The sequence below is a fragment of the Callithrix jacchus genome, chromosome 7, assembly GCF_049354715.1.
Source record: "Callithrix jacchus isolate 240 chromosome 7, calJac240_pri, whole genome shotgun sequence".
Classification (NCBI taxonomy): domain Eukaryota; kingdom Metazoa; phylum Chordata; class Mammalia; order Primates; family Cebidae; genus Callithrix; species Callithrix jacchus.
In genome coordinates, this window is record NC_133508.1 from 55,289,416 (window position 1) to 55,309,029 (window position 19,614).

General features: G+C 49.6%; 1 long non-coding RNA gene across 1 annotated transcript in view; it reads right to left on the minus strand.

Moving 5' to 3' along the window:
• Positions 1-336: 336 nt before the first annotated feature.
• LOC144577143 (uncharacterized) overlaps positions 337-19,614 on the minus strand; it is an 80,947-nt gene continuing 61,669 nt past the window's right edge. The window contains exons 2-3 of the long non-coding RNA XR_013520446.1: positions 3,922-4,149; positions 337-3,696 (exon numbers count right to left, since the gene is read on the minus strand). This is a non-coding gene — a long non-coding RNA (uncharacterized LOC144577143). The remainder of the gene's footprint in view (positions 3,697-3,921; positions 4,150-19,614) is intronic.

Here is a 19,614-nt window from a genome sequence, read left to right on the forward strand (position 1 = left end):
CTGACTTCACCCATCTGGGAATAGTCTTCATTTTAATGAAGAGGCCAGTCAGGGCTGAAAGGTGGTGGGTGGGCAGGAGGCGTCTGCTGGAGCCCAATGGCAGTGCACCTGCAGAGCTGCAGAGGACGGCTCTCTAAGCTCACCCAGCAACAGTGAGAGCCGGGGCTTTGAAAGACTTTGAAAGAGCGTGCAACTTCGCCACGTTCCCACTGTGGGATCTTCTGCGTCGCTTAACCTTTGGAACTCAGTTTTCCCGCTACAAGATGGGGATATTCACACACATGTAAGGATTTACATCAGTAACAATGTTTATAAATGTAGGAATTCATCACTCACCAGACACTCTCTATGTGCCGGGCACTGTGCGAAGCACTTTGCACGAATCGTCTTGTTTGATCTTTATCATAGCCTTTCAATAGAGGAAGCATTATCTCTATTTTACAAATAAAGAAACAGAGGCTTAGAGAGGTTTTGTAACTTGCACCTCATCATACAGCAAGTAAGTCCTAGAGCTGGGATCTGGACCTAGGCTTAATGCACCAGGTAATTTTGCCTCCACGGGTGAGAAGCCCAGCACAGGGTCAGGTGTAGGCCAGGCACTCCGTAAATATTGGTTCCCTTTCCTCCTTTCTCCTGGAAGCTTTCCCAGGGCAGATGGTTTTCTAAGTATTCTAATGATCTTGAGCTCAAGAGGCAGCACCATGCAGTGTTTTAAGAACTGAACTCTAGAGCCAAACTCCCCTGGGTTCAAATTTTTGGTTAGCGGTTGACTAGCTGTGTGACTTCAGGTCACTTACATAACCTCTCTGTGCTCACGTGACCTATCTGTCTAAATCATGAGGATCACAGTCATGCCCACCTCTTAATGCTGCTCTGAGAGCCGATCAGAATGCATATAAAATACTTCGAAACGTGTCTGCATATACTATATGCTCAACAAACGTTCCTTGTCATTACTACGCACTTGGCACCAGATGTTAACAGTAATCTCCATCTTGAATACTGGCTGAAAGGGATCTCATGGGGCTGCCTGCCCTTCCCCCAAAGTCATTCTGTGCCCCCAGATCATCCCATATAAAGGGAGGGGAATGGAGGAAAAGGAAAAGAACAAAGGAGAAACTTACATGTAATAAGATTCTTCGCAAGGTTGCTTCCCGGGGTCCACCCAACAATCATATAAGAAGGTATTATTGTACTCAAGTAATGACACAAGAAATGGCCCCAAGGGGAGTAAAGGACATGCCTAGAATTACACAGCTGGTAAGCGGGGAGTGCAGGTGAGAATCTCATGCTTTTTAAACGCATCTCCTACCTCCGTGCCTTCAACTGATGACGCTCTCTGCACACGGCCACCTCACCGACCCTCTGGGGAGACAAGCCTGAAGTCCTGGCAGCAGGAGGGCAGGCAGAGAGCCACACTCTCCTGTGGCCAGTGGCAGCTTTAGGAGGGCAGAGAGTGACTTGACAGAGAAAGGAGAGAACCTTCTCCTTGGATGCCCAGGGCAGGCCCGCTTGGTACCTTCCCAGACCATCTGTCCGCTTTGTAGGGTCCATACCTTCACTCCGGTACCAGAAAGGAGACCTCTTCTTTCCACCAAAAGCAAAAAAGCCTGTTGAGCTTCAACTCATGTTACAGCTGGGAAAACAGAGGCCCCGAGCTCGGGTTGTACCTGGTTTATTCCAGGTGGTGGCCAGGTAGGTTTGCCAGGTAGTGGCAAAGCAAGGGCAGGATGCCAGGCGGGTTGTCCCCCACCCCTTTTTCTGGAATTTACACTCTGTTGTCTGCCCAGTAAAGAAAATAGTAATGTAGCCAGTGGGTCCCCTCTTTACCTCTTCTGAGTGTGGAACTTAGGCAAGGGAAGAATTCCAGGGCGACCCAGGCAGGGAGGGAGGGAGCTACCTTAATCACAGCAGGCCTCCCCCAGGGAGAGGGACCGTGTCCCAAGTAGGGGTTGACTTCTGAGCCTGGTGGCCCCTCCTGCTGCCACCTCCTGGGGAGGAGAACCTTCTGCCAGAGAACATAGCCCACCCTCCAAGACACAGCCCCAGCTGTGCCACATGTGCCATCATGACCAGGCTCCGGTGTTCTGAACCCTGTTCTGGATTCTAAGAACTTTAAGGGGTTTAGTCTGGGGCTCTGGTTTAGCTTCTGAAGAGCCCAGGTTTCAAATAATAACTTTGCCTTGCTGTGAACCTGCTTCCACCTTGTTCTTTTTCCCTAAAATATATATGTGTGTGATTGTGCATGTGTGTGTGAGTGTGTGTGTGTGGGCACCCACGTGTTGAGGTTGTTTCTGGGGGACTATTAACTAAGAATAATTTATCCAAGAAATTTGTTATGTTAGAATTACCAATTAGATATGATTATAACTTATCCTGGCTAACACTGCACTACTGTTGGAAATCTGAATCCCATTAAAATCTAATTAGCATATATTAAGTCGAAGGCGGTTTTACTGCAGTGCGCCAGCAGGTTTGAGCTGCGACGGGCTGGGCATGCAGACTCGCTGCTCACTTCAGCATGCCAGCCACATTGCCCACAGTGCCCCAGTGGGTGCCAGGCAGACCGTGGGCAGCTTTTCTCCTCCTAAGCTGAGACCAGATGGCTCATGCTCACAGAAAGGGGCAGCTCCAGACAGGGACATGATGTTCGAGGTTCTGCCTTTGGATGAGTGGCCAGCATCCGTGGAAAGGCTTCTTTGACGTGTGGCTAAGCCATCCAAGGTGCTCTGGGGTCAGTGCTCTGGGCTAAGAGGATGAGAGTGGTTTTGGCAGCCCCTGGAAGGCAGTCAGCTTGAGGGCTGAATGCTAGCATCGCAGAAAATATTCTTCCCTGGGCTTACAGGTACAGGGGTGCTTCTGCAAGGGTGTAACTGCTATATCCTCATCTCTGGAAAAGCACCTTGGCATCATAACAGCTAACAGTTACTTAGCTCTTACAATGGGCTAAGGGTTTTATTTTCATATTCTTAACCTCACAAAAACTCCAAGGAAAAATTACTAGGATTGGCTTGGCACGGTGACTCATGCCAGAAATCCCAGCACTTTGGGAGGCCGAGGCAGGTGGATCACCTGAGATCAGGAGTTCAAAACTAGCCTGACTAGCATGGAGAAACCCGGTCTCTACTAAAAATACAAAAAAGATTAGCCAGGAGTGGTGGCACATGCCTGTAATCCTAGCTACTTGGGAGGCTGAGGCAGCAGAATCCCTTGAACCCAGGAGGCGAAGCTTGCGGTGAGCTGAGATCGCGCCATTACATTCCAGACTGGGCAGCAAGAGCTAGACCCCCATCTCAAAAAAAAAAAAAAAGAAAGAAAGAAAGAAAAAGAAAAATTACCAGGATTAGGCCCATTTTATGCACAGTGAACCTGAGGCTTAAAGAGGTTAAAGAACCTGCTCCTGGTCATGAAATGGCAGAATCAGCATTTGACCTTAGATGGCTTCTTCTCTTTTAAGCTCTGTCTCCTGATAACTTGCCGGTGTGGTCTGGTCCAGGTTCAAACGTCAGGTCTTGCCAATGTCCTTCTCTGCCAGCATGGGGGGCAGCGAGAGAGTCAGGGGGAGCACCGCGAGGCTGGGGATGGATGGCAGCTACAAGGTGATTAAGGGGCATTCAAGGTACAGGCTGGGGTCCTGAGATGATGCTCCAGGGAGGTTGTAGAATGCCATCATGCCAACCAGTGCTCTTTGTTTTTCTAGGGGAAAAAAAATCCTTTTGTGAAAAAGCTTACTGGGTGAATAGATGAGTTTACTGCCCAGGAAATAGCCACTTTCTCCCCGCCATCCTGTAAGCCAAGGGTAACTATCGCCACAACCGCGTGTACCTCCTTTCCTCACCCCAGTTATGCTGGACATGGCCGTGCGACTTGCTGTAGCCAATGCAATGCGCGTGGGCCCAGTGTAAGCTGGGGCTTCCTCACCTGTACTTCTGCTGTCAGTGGGAATACGCCTTGGGGAGCCAAGCCCAGAGAGGATGAGAGAGGCCCACAGCAGTCCAGGGAAAAGCCTTCAGCATGGAGCCCAGCCCAGCCCAGGTCAGCCGAAGCCGACGGGACCCTGTGTGAGAAATCAATGCTCGTTGTTGAATGCCACTGAGCTTCCGGGTGGTTTGTTGCACGGCAGTAGCTGACTCGTATACCAGGAGACACCTATATGTGAAAGAGGTGAAAAGCAAGCCATTCTGATCATGTGCAGAGGAGGGGACAAAGTCCCTCTCTCTGATCACACATGCCATTTTCCTGTTTTTCGTTGCCAGCCTTATTTCTAATAACATCCCAGAAAATGACCTATTTCAGCCACATTTCCTCTCTCCCAACCCTCATGCTGCCTATCTCTTCTAGGCTTCCTCCCACCTCCATTTGGGCTCCCCCTACCACCCCTCCATACCTCACAAAACATGCACACAAGCTCAGCAGAGACCTGGGACCCACCGTGCTCCCACGTCACCTCCTCCTTGAAGCCTCTGGGCTTCAACCACGCCATTGAGGCCCCCTTCACCTTCTGCCTGTTGCTGCCCGGGGCTGAGAGATGCAACATGGTCCTCCTGCAGAGCTTTTCTGTCCCATTCCGCACACGCCACCTCAGTGCTACCTCACGGATGGTCATGCCTGTGGCCCCAGAGACCCTCCACATTCTCCTCCATGGCTCAGGAGACTTCCACCCCCAACTCTAATCTTGCAAGAAGAAGGGGAAACCCAGAGAGGTGCAGTGGCCCCGGGGGCCACGCGGAAAGTCAGCGATGAAGCTTTCTTTTGGGTGCTGGAGAACTTCAGCTCAGAGGAGAATGACAGGGCCTGAGAGTCAGGGCCCAGCCTGGGAGGGAGTAGGTGTCAGAGAGGATAAGGGATGGAGCAAAGCGGTGAGGGGAGGAAATAGAGACCCACCCCGGGGGATGCTCCCTCCTCTACCCAGCCCAGTGGGTGCCAGGGAATGTCGAGCAGCTCCCTCTCCTTCAGCCTCTCTGCTGAGCTGAAACTTCTACCAAAACAACCACTTAAAACCTCCACTGGGCTGGGTGCGGTGGCTCACTCCTGTAATCGCAGCACTTTGGGAGGCTGAGGTGGGCGGATCACAAGGTCAAGAGATCGAGACCATCCTGGCCAACATGGTGAAACCCTGTCTGTACTAAAAATACAAAAAAATTAGCTGGATGTGGTGGTGCGCGCCTGTAGTCCCAGCTACTCGGGAGGTTGAGGCAGGAGAATTGCTTGAACCCGGGAGGCAGAGGTTGCAGTGAGCCGAGATCCTGCCACTGCATTCCAGCCTGGTGCCTGGTGACAGAGCAAGACTCTGTCTCAAAAAAAAAAAAAAAACCGCCACTGTGCTCTGTTTGTACAAGGCCTGGGGGCAGAAGGAAGGTGACTCTCTTGGGGGAGGCAGTCCCTGTGTCCCCATCATCTGTGGGCACCAGCCTGATGACTTGGGGGTTATCAAATACAGGCAAGGCGACCAAGGAGTAGACACCTGCTAGTTTGCTGGGGCTTCCATAGCAAAGCACCACACACTGTGGGGTGTAAATGACAGAATTTATTTTCTCAGAGTTCCAGGGGTTCAGCAGGGCAGGCTCCTTTGGAGGCCTCTGTCCTTGGCTTATGGATGCCGTCTTCATCCTGTGTCCTCCCGTGGGCTTCCCTCTGCAAGTGTCTGAGTCCTAATCCCCTCTCTCATGAGAACACCAGGCACGTTGGAGTAAGGCTTGCCCTGGTGACCTCAGTAATTCATTTTGCTGAGTTACCTCTGCAAATATAGAGTTACCTCTACATTCTGGAGTCCTGGGGATTAGGATTCTAACATACATACAAATTTGGGGAAAGGAGGTGCTGCCTGAGCAATTTCACCCACTCACAGGGCTCCAGTTACCCCCAAATGCGAATGACTCCCAGCTTTAAAGCCCACACCCAGAACTTTTGCTGGGATTTCTCTCCATGCCTTGAGGTACTCAGCCCAGGGGACCCACAGTCTCCTGCATTCTTCTCTCCTGTGTCCCCTGCAGCCAGTGGCCCCCCAGCCAGTGTGACCCTTGATCCTCCTGACCCTGCATCCTCCACACCGTCCGGAAACAAATATGGTCGCATTCTGAGGTCCTGAAAGGATGACAGGGAAGGTGCAGTGGCTCCCACCTGTAATCCCTCCACTTAGGAGGCTGTAGCAGGTGGATCGCTTGAGCCCATAAGTTTGAGGCCAGCCTGGGCAACATAGGGAGATCTCGTCTTTAATTTTTAAAAATAGAGTTAGGACATCAACATATGTATTTTGAAGGACTCAACTCCATCTGTAACAGTGCCCCTGGGACTTTGAGACTGTAAAGCCGGTTCCTCTAACTCTCCAAAAGTACTGCAGCTGGGGACCAGGGCAGCTGTGTCCTGTGCCCCTATAAAACTCTCTCCCCATCAGCAGTGGCAATGAGCAAGCTGCAATGACAATATGGACGCAGTGCTCAGGCTTGAGGGAGGGCAGAAGAAGCCGATCAGAAAGAAACTCATGCTGCCATGGTTCCAGACACACGGGACCCACCACAGTCACCCCGGGAGCAGAGGAGCCTGGCGGGAGCACAAGAGCACTTTGGGGTGCTGGTGATGTTCTTTTTCAGTCCAGGGACTGACTATGGGGCTGTGTTCAGGCTGTGAAAATCCTCTGGGCTCACTTAAGACTCGTGGACTTTTTTGCTCAGTGAATAGTAGAGTACCGGTTTCAATTTCCCAGTTTCAACAATGTTCTGAGGCTAAGACGCCATTGGGAAAAGCTGGGTAAAACTTTCATGGGAACTCTCTATGATTTTTGCAGCTTGTGAGTCTTATGTTATTTCAAGATGACTTTTTTAAAAAATGCGACACACATACACACACACACACACACACACACACACACACAATAAAAGCAAGATATTTTGGGTTTAAGGTTTTGTAACATTCCCAGCCCTGGAAGAGTTGAAACAAATTGTAAATTAAAAAACAAACAAAACAGCTTTATGTACTTTTCTATGTGTATGTTACATTTCAATTAAAAGTTAAAAAAAAAAAAACTTGCTGTCAGTGTCTGAGCTTATCCAAAGACATGGGGAGAATTGGTATTCACAGAGCATATATTACGTGCCAGATATTTCTAGGCACTTAGCCCAGGCTATCCCATTCATTATTCTGAAAGAGAGAGAGAGAGATTTTGCCTCTATTTGCAGATGAGGAAACTGAGGCTCAAGGAGGCCAAAGGAGCTGCCCAACGTCATACAGCCCATTCAGAGCACAGCTGAGGTTCCCACCTAATGACCTATGTGGTCAGCCTAAAAGCCCCACCCTTGTCCCTGCCCTTGCTGGGATAATTCTGAAGAACACCTTCCCCTCTGTTCCATCCTCCACTACCCTGACTGCCTTGCCCAGCCTCAGGATAAGGCACCAAAATCCCCAGTCACCCCCTACTCCCACCAGCAAAGCTGCTGATGTGGGGTTTTCTAAAGAATGCCAAGGCCACCTGCCAAGCTCCCTCACTGGGATCGACCATCAGACCATTTTAGCACCATTAATTGCTGTGCTGAGTATGCAGCTATCCTTCCTCGGGTCTCCACAAACCCCCGGAGCAGTTCTACGCAGGACCTATTTCCCCAGCCCCAACACATATGCACACCCTCAGCACCAAAGTCCCCAAGACGTTTGGAGCCTGGACAAAATTAACTCATTTATCCAACCAACCCACTGAGAGGATGGCTGCTTATTGTCATGGGCCCTAAAATTAACCTGGTTTATCATGTCTTTCGAATTTTGGCTCAAGCAGCACTTTCAGGGACTTGCGGGCATCTGGAAATAAAAGAACAGCTGGAGGAACTGGAGCTAATGTCGGTAGTTCCAGCTGCAAAGATCACTTTCTAAGGTGGACTGAGGCTGAGTCCCCCAACCTGGGGATGTCCGTGGATCTGTAGTCGGTAGATATAACTGGGACTCATCTTATCTGGATCCTCCTAGCCCAACAGCCACCAAGAGAAAGCTGCAGACAGTTCTGTAGGATGCTGATGGGTGTTCTGCCCAAAGGACATCCATGAGCAAACAAACTTGAGAAAATCTCCTTGCTGCAGGACTTCTCAGAGCCTTTACTATGCTAGCACGAGTCTCCAAGAGGGGCCCACCTAAGACAAGGTTTTCCACTCTCCTCTGGAATGTTCCTCAGAGAAATGCTGATCCAAGGCCTCCAGCACAGATGTATCTTAGTGGTGGTTCTGGAACAAGATGGAAAAAGAAAGAATCTGAAGTGGTGGCAAAATGATAGGCAGGAGTATTGCTGTTTCCATTTTACAAACAGGCAAAACTGAGGCCCAGAGAGAGACAGTGACTTGCCAGGTCAGTAGGTGAATCAGTGACAGAGCCAGCCCTAAATCTCCATCATGTGCTCTTTCCTCTGCTGCTATGGTTTTGATATTTATCCCTTCCAAACCTCATAGTGAAATGCGATCCCCAGTGTTGGAGGTGGGGCCTAATGGGAAGTGTTGGGGTCATGGGGGCAGATTCCTCAGGAATCTCCTTCCCAGTCGGGGATGAGTGAGTTCTCACTCTGTTACTTCCCATGAGAGCTGTTTGGTACAAAGAGCCTGGCACCTCCTTCCTTTCTCTCTTGCTTCCTCTCCCACCAGGTGATCACTGCACACCCGGCTCCCGTTCACCTTCAGCCGGGAGTGGAAGCAGCCTGACACCCTCACCAGAAGCAGATGCTGACACCATGCTTCTTGAATAGCCTCCGCAACCACGAGCCGAATAAACCTCTTTTCTTTATAAATTTCCCAGCCTCAAGTATTCCTGTACGGTAACACCAAAAGACTAAGACATCCGCCCAGAGCTGAGGTCAGGTAGGAGGAAAGGAGCTCAGAGATTTCCAGGGGTTGTCTGGTAGAAAAGAGGCAATATCCACAATCTGTACTATCCTTGGAAGGAGGAACCAACAGAGATACATCATTTGTAACATTTGCAAAGCTCTTTCAAAACTATTTATCAGCTTTTTTCATCTTCACAATTTTTCTCTGAATCTTAGGCAACAGAGTCGCATTTTAAAGATGAGGCGGCTGAGTCTCAACCTGGAGACATGATTTGCCCAAGGTCGCGGGTTTCATGTTTCGTGGATGTCAGAGCAGAGACTTCCTTCCTGGCGTTTCTGATCTCTGGCCAGCTTTCCCTGGAGGGCAAAGTCTGGGTCTGGCTCAGCTCAGTGTCCCATCAGTCCCACCCCTGGTGGCCAAGCTGTGCTGAGAGAAGTCTGAGCCCTGATACAGAGACCCCTAGAAGAAAGCACTAATGGGGCAATTTGGGGTCCAGAGCACCAGTTCTCATGAATCTGAGGGGCTGTCAGTTCTGGCTACTTCCTTCCTTTTCCCTCATTACATCCCTGCCAAGGACAAATTCTGCCCTGTGCAAGACAGGGCTCCTTCAAAGAGGGGCTTCCTCCTTTTCCATTAGTAAAGGAAGAGGCTACCTGAGACCTGACTTAACCTCCTTGGGAGGGAACATGCTTTCACTGTTGCAAGTGGTAAGTCAGATCCAGAGTGATCCAGTCACTTATCCTGAATCATATAGTAACCAGAGGTAGAGTTGACTGAGCCAGCTTCATCCACCAGATCAGTGAGTAAGTTCTCAAACTATAAAATACATAAGAATCACCTTGAAAGGAAGCAGGTGCTACAGAGAAGAGTCAGCAGAGCTGGCCTGCGACTGCTGTCCTTCAAAGACCTGCATGCAAAGTGGGTCCGTGAATGACATCTGGGAACTTGTGTTTCTGGAGTGTTCTCTCCACCCTGATAAGAGTGGCTCACAATGTGTAAATGGTGTGTACAGATGATGTGGCTTGTGCTGAACTCCTGCTTTCTTTCTGGGAGTCTGGAATCTGGGTATGTCCCAGGCAGAAAGCGCCTGTATAACCAGCCCCCAGGAGACTTCTTGGGCACTGAGTCTAATGCGCTAGCCTGGTAGACAGCACCTCATCCATGTTGCCATTGCTAGAGGAATTAAGTGAGTCCCGCGTGACTCCACAGGGAGAGGACCCTGGAAGCTTGTGCCTGGTTTCCTCTGGACTTCACCCTATCACCTTCTCCTTTTGCTGATTTTGCTATCATTTCTCCGTAATAAATCTTACCTGTGAGTACAACTATATGCTGAGTCCTGTGAGTCCTCTTAATTAATCATCACACTGGGAGTTGCTTTGGGGGACTCCTGACACGGGGTGATATTACAGTGCCCATTTGGGGTCCTCTACTTCCACTGTCTGAGTGTGTGTCCCCCCAAAATTTATACATTAAGGCCCAATCCCCAGTGTGATAGTATTAGAAGGTAGGGTCTTTGGGAGGTGACCAGAATGAATGGGATTAATATTCTTTTTTCTTTCTTTCTTTCTTTTTATTTTGGCAGAGTTCTGCTCTTGTTGCCCAGGTTGGAGTGCAGTGGCACGATCTTGGCTCACCGCAACCTCCACCTCCCAGGTTCAAGCGATTCTCCTGCCTCAGCCTCCCGAGTAGCTGGGATTACAGGCATGCACCATGGATCCTGGCTAATTTTGTATATTTAGTAGAGACAGAGTTTCTCCATGTTGGTCAGGCTGGTCTCGAACTCCTGACCTCAAGTGATCCACCCGCCTCAGCCTCCCAAAGTGCTGGAATTATAGGCGTGAGCCACCAGGATTAATATTCTTATACAAGAGACCCCAGAGAGCTATTTATCCCTTTCTTCCCACCATGTGAAGATGCTCCAAGAAGACATGATCCATAAACCGAAGAGCAAGCCCTCACCAGACACCAAATCTGCCAACATCCTGATCTTGGACTTCCCAGTCTCCGGAACTGTGAGCAATACATTTCTGCTTTTTGAAACCACCCAGCTGACGGCATTTTTGTTATCACAGCCAGAATGGACAAAGACACCCACCCTCTAAATTCTGATCCAGTGGGTCCAGAGAGGAGGCCCTGGAATCTGCATATTTGCACACACTCTGGGTGGTCCTGAGACCAGGCATCTGTGGGCCTCTCGTTGAGAAACACTGCTAGCTGAAATGTGGTGGACATTTCAATGAGGAATGAGTTTGCAGGGAAGCTTCCTTCCCCTCCCTGTGCCGTCTGTGCAAGAGCATGGAGCAAGGGAATGGGCACTTTGGAGGGATCTCAGCGGCACTGCGTCACCACCTTTCCACTTTGTTCCTCTTCGGAGAAGAGCCCAGAGCCCAGCCCTGAAGCCATTAACGCAGCAGCCTCAGTGTCCTTGTCCCACTCCATCAGGCCGTCCCTAATCACCCCTAGAAGCTGCCAGATGAAGAGGCTCAGACAGGGTTGGGGAAAGGAGGGCTAATTGGCTGCCAAGGAAACAGGGACTGATGAGAAGGAAATCAGGATTTGAGCTGGCTCTGCCTCCCCAAGCCGCTGAGAGCAGCAGGCAGGGACAGACCTCTGCGCAGTGCACAGGCTGGAGGTGAGGGCAAGGCAAGATTTCACATGGGCTTTCAGAACAAAGGTCGTCCTTGGCAAAGTGGACATTATTCTTAAGGTGCTGATGGCAGCTGATCAAAATGACAGCTGTATCACTGCCAGCTTTGCATCCACACTGGCGAACTGTCTGACCTCAAACATACCCAACTTCCTTCCAGTTCTCCAGCGTCACGAGCCCATGCCATTGGCTCAGTGTGTTTTAGGACGGCGGGCACCAGCACCAACACTTTTTTTTCAGGGCCACATTGATTCATTGATCAATTCAGTGAACACTGCATGAGCACCTGCTCGGTGCCAGGCAGTGCTCTGGACTCCAGATACCACTAGGAGCAAAACAGACAGAAGCCCTCACCCCTGTGAAACTGACATTCTAGTAACAGAGGTAGACAATATATAAAACAACTAAGTTACGTGACTTATTGGCAAATACATCATTCTAAGGGGAAAGATAAAACCAGAAAGGAGGAGATGGAGTTTGGGGAGGCTGTTGTAACGGAGTGATGGGGAAAGCTCCCACCACCTCTTTTGACGGGAGGGAGAACCAAGCCTCTTGTGTTTCAGTCTTGGCTTGAGAATCAAGCCAGGGAAGGCATGGAACCTGCAGCCTGGCTCCGCAGGAGCAGCCCGGAAGCAAAGGTAATTACGCTGAGAGATAAGCTGGGTCAATGCTTGCAAAGGAGCTCAACAAACAGAGAAGGCGACAGTCAACTAATCGATGACACAACCTGCCCTGGCCTGCAGTTTTATAAAGAAAGCCCAGGATGATCCCTGTCTGATCTGCATGGCCCATTCAGATCAGCGGTTACGGACATCACAAAGGTGAGTGCCCATCCCCCATAAGCCTTAGCTCCTGGTCTTTTTCCTTTTTCTTTCCTTTTTTTGAGATGGAGTTTCTTGCTTGTTGCCCAGGCTGGAGTGTGCAATGGAGCAATCTTGGCTCACTGTGACCTCTGCCTTCTGGGTTCAAGCGATTCTCCTGCCTCAGCCTCCTGAGTAGTTGGGTTTACAGGCACTTGTCACTATGCCTGACTAATTTTTTTTTTTTTGTAGAGACAAGATTTCGGCATGTTGGCCCTGCTGGTCTCGAACTCACAACCTCAGGTGATCTGCCTGCCTCGGCCTCCCAAAGTGCTAGGATTATAGGCATGAGCCATCACTCAGCCTGCTCCTGGTCTTTTTCAAATGGTTTTCACTGTGTTACCTCCATGCAGTCAACATTCCATAAGGCCCTGTACTGTGACCATGAGTACTAAGCCAGCCATTCTGCAGGTAGGTGCACCAGATGGATATGCCCAGGCTGGGTACTTCTGGCAGAGGGGATGCAGCAGGAGGTGTCCCTCCTGACTTTCTTTTCAAGCACGAAGCTGGTCAAACCAGGGGCATGGGAGGACCAGAGGAGTACCACCCCAGCCCAGCAGAGGGACTGAGAATGTAGACCTCTCTTTTCTGGCTGCTGGTGCTCCCTGGGAGCGTGAACATCACCCCTGTACTTGGCAAGTGCATGACCTTCCAGTTTCCATTAACATGGAAGGCAGGATCATCAATTTCTTTATCCCAAGTTCAAGAACCAACGCAGGGAGCAGGGAAGGGCTTCTCAAGATCCCCTGGCTGCTTCGTGGCTGGGGTAGGGCTGGAACCCAGGGCTCTGACCCTACTCTGCCCCCCACTGACTCAGCCATGGCTGTTTTAGGGCTGCTTACACCTGGCCTCAAAGGCTTCTCAGAACATCTCACCTCCTGGGTCTTGAGTTTCCTGGCTCTGTCTGAGACTTGACAGGTGACTCACCCTCACGGAGCCTCATTCATCATCCCCGTTTTATAGACAAGAAAACTCACCTCATAGTGTTGCTGGCAGGACGAAATGATGTCATGGATGCAATGTGCTTAACGAAGTGACAGAGAATGATGTGCTCCGTAACTACAGTATTTTTTTATGATGATGATGGTGCTTATACAGACTCTAGGCCTCTCAGCAGGATCTTTCGGGACTTTTCTAAGTCCGTGAGTACGGCAATCAATTGACAAATCTGGCTGACCACCCACTCTGGTTACAAGTACCATGGGATTGGGGGGAAAAAAAAGCACAACTCTCCCAGGTTGCTCTCAAGGACCCACAGTCTGACTATAGATAAGACACTCAAAGGACAGAATCAGTGAACAACTGGGTCGAGCTGAAACACTGGCCAGGAGCTGTGAGAGGGTGGAGGTGGGGGAAAGGGAGGGGCTGCAGAGCTGATATAGAAGGTGGGAAGGCTTCCAATCTCATGAGAGGTTTCGCCTTTTTTAATTTTTTTTTTCTTTGAGACAGAGTCTCACTCTGTCACGCAGGCTGGAGTGTAGTGGCATAATTTCGGCTCACTGCAACATCTGCCTCATGGGTTTAAGCAATTTTCTGCCTCAGCCTCCCAGGTAGCTGGGATTACAGGCACGTGCCGCCCCACCTGGCTAATTTTTATATTTTTAGTAGAGATGGGGTTTCACCATGTTGGCCAAACTGGCCTTGAGCTCCTGACCTCATGATCCACCCACCTCAGCCTCCCAAAGTTCTGGGATTACAGGCATGAGCCACTGGGCCCAGACTGAGAGGATTTGCTTTTAAGGAGCATGAGATTTACCAAAGGCTTAATCAGAACTAGAGGCCGGGTGTGGTAGCTCACGCCCATAATTCTAGTGACCCAGGAGGCTGATGTAGGAGGATTGCTTGAGCTCAGGAATTCAAGACCAGCCTGGGAAACAGAGCAAGATTCTGACTCTACCAAAAAAAAAAAAAAAAAAAAAAGCCAGGAGTGGTATTGTATTTGTAGTTCTAGCTACTTGGGAGCCTGAAGTGGGAGGATCACTTGAGCCTGGGAGGTGGAGTCTGTAATGAGTCATGATCGTGCCACTGCACTCCAGCCTGGATGACAGAGCAAGAACTTGTCTCAAAATAAATAAATAAATAAATAAACTACAAAAAACAGACAAACAAAAACACTAAAGGTACCTAGTGTCTGCCCCTAGTGATCCTGACTCTATGGCTTTGGAGAAGGGCCCAGAAACCCATCCTTATAACAAGCTCCCCAGATAACTTCGACGAAGGTGGCTCTTCCCATTGGTGCCTGGGATTGCCCCCTGCTCCAGTCCCCAGCCCCTGCCGGGCACTTCATCTTACACTTCCAGGACTTCACATTTGCAGAGTTTCCACCTCCAGGCCTTCCCTTCCCTGCCTGGCTCTGAACCAAGCACCTTTTGGGACCAGCAAGGCAGAGTCTATCACACCTGCCCTGACACCCACAACATGCCCTGCTAATTTTTGTATATATACCCCTGGGCACACACACCCGCACCACCCACATCCCCCTTGGAAGGAAAATCGCAGGCTCAGACATCTGGTAGACTTCAGGATGGATCCCTGCTCATTCACCATCTCACTGTCTGGCCTTGGCCACATAAATTAGCTTCTCTGAGCTTCAGTATCTTCAGCTGTAAAATGAGTATAAAATAGTCCCTGAGAGGCCAGTGAGGTGGCTCATGCCTGTATTCCCAGCACTTTGGGAGGCCGAGGCAGGCAGATCATGAGGTCAGGAGTTTGAGATGTTAGTCAGCCTGACCAACATGGTGAAATCGCATCTCTACTAAAAATACAAAAATTACCTGGGCATTGTGATGCATGCCAGTAATCCCAGCTACTTGGGTGGCTGAGGCAGGAGAATCGCTTGAACCAGGGAGGCAGAGGTTGCTGTGAGCCAAGATCACACCACTGCACTCCAGCCTGGGCAACACAGCAAGACTCCATCTCAAAAAAAAAAAAAAAATTCCCTGAGAATGAATGTGAGATTTGCAGAAAGCAATGTATACAAAGTGCTTGTTGCAGTAAATATCCTTTAAAGGGTAGCTAATAGATTAGGAACATTGACAAGCATAGTAGGAGCCACGGCACTGGTTGGCATGCATGTCCCTCAATCAACTGGAGAGCCTCAGGGGACTACAATGTGCCTAATGATGTCATGAATGCATGTGCTTAACAAAGTGACAAAGAGCCACGTACTCCATAACTGCAGTATTTTACATAACTTCTAGCATTGGGCTCGATATTGAGCAGGTATTTAGTGAATGAATGAATGAATGAATGAACTAATGCATGTAAGCAGGTGAAAGAAGTCAGGGAAAGCTTCCAAGAAGAAGTAAAGACTCAACCAGGCTAGGGAAGCCTTGGAGGACTGGGCGGTGTGGAGTAAACTCTGGCCGCTAATATGCTGCGTAACAAACACCTACCAAACCTCAGTGATATACAACAAAAAACATTTTTTTCACTTTTTGAGACAGGGTCTTGCTTTGTCACCTGGACTAGAGTGCGATGGTGCAAACACAGCTCACTACAGCCTTGACCTCCTGGGCTCAAGGGATCCTCTCACCTTAGCATCCCAAGTAGTTGGGACTACATGCAGCACCATGCCCTGCTAATTTTTGCATATTTTGGTGAGACAAGGTTTCACCATATTGCCTAAACTGATCTCAAATCAATCAACTGGGCTCAAACAATCAGCCCGATTCAACCTCCCAAAGTGCTGGGATTACAGGTGTGAGCTACCGTGCCCAGCCTTCAAAAAGCATTTATTGTACTCCCTCATCTGCAGGTTGGCTGTGGAACTCTGCTTTGGACTGGACTCCTCTTGGGTGGCTGGACCAGGGCAGCTGTGCTCCATGTCCTTCTCATTCTGCTTCCAGCTGGCTAGCTCGGGCACATTCTGCAGCACCTACAGCAGAGGACCAGCAGAACCCTGCAAGGCCTCTCCAGTCCTAAGCTCAGAATAAGGCTCACTGCCTCACTTTGTTTTATTGGCCAAAGCCAGTCACGTAGCCAAGTTCAAAGTCAGAGGGTGAGCAATGTCCTCTATGTACTAGTGGGAGACAATGCCAAATCACATGGCCAAAGACGCAGATACCGGGAGAGCTGAAACAGCGAGGCAAAGGCCAGTCCAGGCCCGTTACAGATGGGAAGACCCTGTACAGATGAGGTATGAGGGTCCTTCAGTTTCCTGGGACTGTTAGGGCATCATTCATTCACTCATTCATTCATTTGTTCAATGAACAACATTCATGGTGCGCTTGCTGTGTGTTGGGCCCTGTTTTCAGTGCTGGGGGACAACTTGAGTAAAACGTGACAAGGTCCCAACCCTCCCGATGAAGAATAGGTTCCACTTCTTTTTCTGGGTCCTCCACCCACTTTCTCTGTGACCTTGGGACAATCACTCCCCTCTCAGGGCATGGCGGCCACTGGTAATAATACCTTACATTTGCAGAATACTTTTAGCTTTATCAAAACGTCCTCACATGAGTTCTCTGTGAAGCATTGGAGACCAGTTTTATTACATCTCTGATTTGACAAGTGATAATCTAATGGATATAAAATGCACTGAGCTCCTTGGAAGTGCTCTCCTGAGAGGGCTCGGTGGGGCAAAACCCCTTATAACAAACCCTAGGATTCTTTCTCTACAACAAAGCAGGTCCCTGGACATCTGCTGATGGTTGTCATTTCAAACAATGTTTGGGGCCACACAGTCCCTGCGTGACCCAAAGAATGGGATGGCTTCCTTTATCTTTCCTTTTATTTTAAAAAGCCACCTCTCTGAACATTTCAAAGATTCCCGCAGAACTTTGCCAATTTAATTTAAAAGAAAAAAATAAAAAGATTGCCTCCTCCTAACTGGCTTCACAAATGAAAATGGGATGTAAGCCAGTCCTCGGAGAACAGCCTAATCACTCCAGCTCCTCATTTAATAACCTCAGAAAACCAGGCTGCGCATTTTACTAGGAGAAAAGAGAGAAGCAGCCCTCCCTCCCTGTCCCATCAAGTCGGCCTCAGCCTTCGGATCTGGGGTTAAGCACAAAGATAGCCTCCTTTGCTGAGGATACATGTGCTGCGTACTTACAATCCTGCCTCTCCTTCTGCCAGTCCCGTAAGGCATGAGCACCACTTGCTCCTCACAGGTAAGTAACGTGAGGTTCGGCAAGACAGCAGGTCACACCAGTAAGTGCTAATAAGCGGCTGAGCTGGATTTGAACTGAGATCCCTTTGAATCCAAATGCCACATTCTTTGTTCCTTCCCCATACCACCTCTTTGCTATGCGGGGTGGTTTCATATTGCAGGAGACCTGATACCAGGTTTAGTGAATGCAAAAAGAAAGAAGGAAATGGAGAGGAAAGAAAGGAAGTGGGGGGAAAGGAGGAAGGAAGTGAGGGAGAATGATATTTATGGTGTGGCTACCATGAGCCCAGCACTCTTAAAAGCTGACCTCTTTGTGTGATGTGTCATCACTGAAGAAAAAGGCGCCCAGGAGACCCAGAGGAGGAGCCCCCAGTGTGGCCTGGTGGGGAGTCTTCCCAGTGAAGACGCTATCGAAGGATGAATCAGGAAGGAGACAGGAGCAAAGGTGGGGCTTGAGGGTCAGAGCAAGCCCTTGTTGGGCTACTTTATGAAGGCCTGCTGACTTCACCTCCTAAGTCTGTCCATCTCTACGCTTACCCAAGTCTACACTTAGTCTGGACTGTGAGATGCCCTCCTCCCTGTCTCCTGCCTTCTGCCTCTGCTCCTCCAGACCTATCTCCACAAAGCAGCCAGAGTGGTCTTCCTAAAGCAAATCAGACAGAGCCTCCTCCTCTAACTCAACCCCTCCTTGGCTCTCTCTTTGCTCTGGGGAGCCGTATTGGGGGTCTCTAAGGTCCTACCTGATCCCAAGTCTCACTTCCACTGCATTCTCCTTCCCCTCTGGGCTCCAGCTACATGGGCCTGGGCAAGATCAGGGGCCTGGTGCTGATCTTCCTGACCAGGGATCTCTGGCTGCCCGTCTTCACCTAGTTAATTTCTACAAATCCTTTACCTTCAAGTCAACTTATGCTTCATTAATTCCTATATCCAATGAATATTTGTGGCACTCCTAGGAACTGTTCTACATGGTGACAATCCAGGTGTCTGTCTTTTTGAAGTTTAGTTCTTTGAAGGAGTATCTTCCATGGTAAAGCCTTCTTTGACTATTCTCAGAGCCAGGTGGCTGTAGCAGGTGCAATTGGTGCTCTGTCCCCAATAACTCAGCCCACCAGGAAGGCGCCTAAGGCTCTGATGGACAGCTCTCATATTCTGAGATGATGTCGTGCCTCAAAATAGGATAACTCTCTGACTGAAGGCTTTCTCTGGACATACAAATCCAAGTGCAGGTCCTGCCAGAAGCACTTGGGAGTTAACAATCCCAGAGCAACCCACAATGATAAAGGATAGGACTTGGTGAGTCTACCAGTTATCTATTGCTGCATGATAGACACCAAACTTGACGGCTCAGCACAGCAATCATTTACTTGCTCATGACTCTGCAATTGGGCTGTGCTCAGCTGGGAGGTTCTCCTGCTCATCTCGCCTGGAGCCACTCATGCAGGTGTAATCTGGTGGCTCGCCTAGACTGGATGGTCCCATGTGGCCTCATTCCCATCACTATTGTGTAGGGGTAACTGTGGGCTGTGGTGCCTCAGTTCCCTCTATATGGCCTCTCTGGCAGAATAGCCCAGGCTTCTTACATGGTAGCAGCAGCAATTCCAGAGGGCCAGCCCTAATTCTAAGTGCTCATCAAGCATCTGCAGGAATCATGTTTATTGGTGTTCAATAGCTAAAGCAAATTACATGGCCCCATCCAGAGTCAATGTGGGAGGAGTCTCCAAAAGGGTATGGACCACAGGGAGGCCATCAATGAGCCATCTGTCCAGTGCATAAGTCAGCCAGCTTCCTCAGCCCTCAGTGAACAACTCTAAGGTGTGTTCCACTCGGAGTCTCAAAGAGACCATAAAGGGCTTCCAGTTTCCCATAGTTATGACCCACTCACTAGCACTTTTTTTTTTTTTGAGACAGTGTCTCAGTCTGTCACCCAGGCTGGAGTGCAGTGGCATGATCTCAGCTCACTGCAACCTCCACCTCCTGGGTTCAAGCGATTTTCCTGCCTCAGCTTCCTGAGTAACTGGGATTACAGTCGTGTGACACCACGCCCAGCTAATTTTTGCATTTTTAGTAGAGATGGGGTTTCGCCATGTTGGTCAGGCTGATCTCGAACTCCTGACCTCATGATCCGCCCACCTTGGGCTCCCAAAGTGTTGGGATTATAGGCGTGAGCCACTGCACCTGGCCACTAGCACAATTTTACAAAAT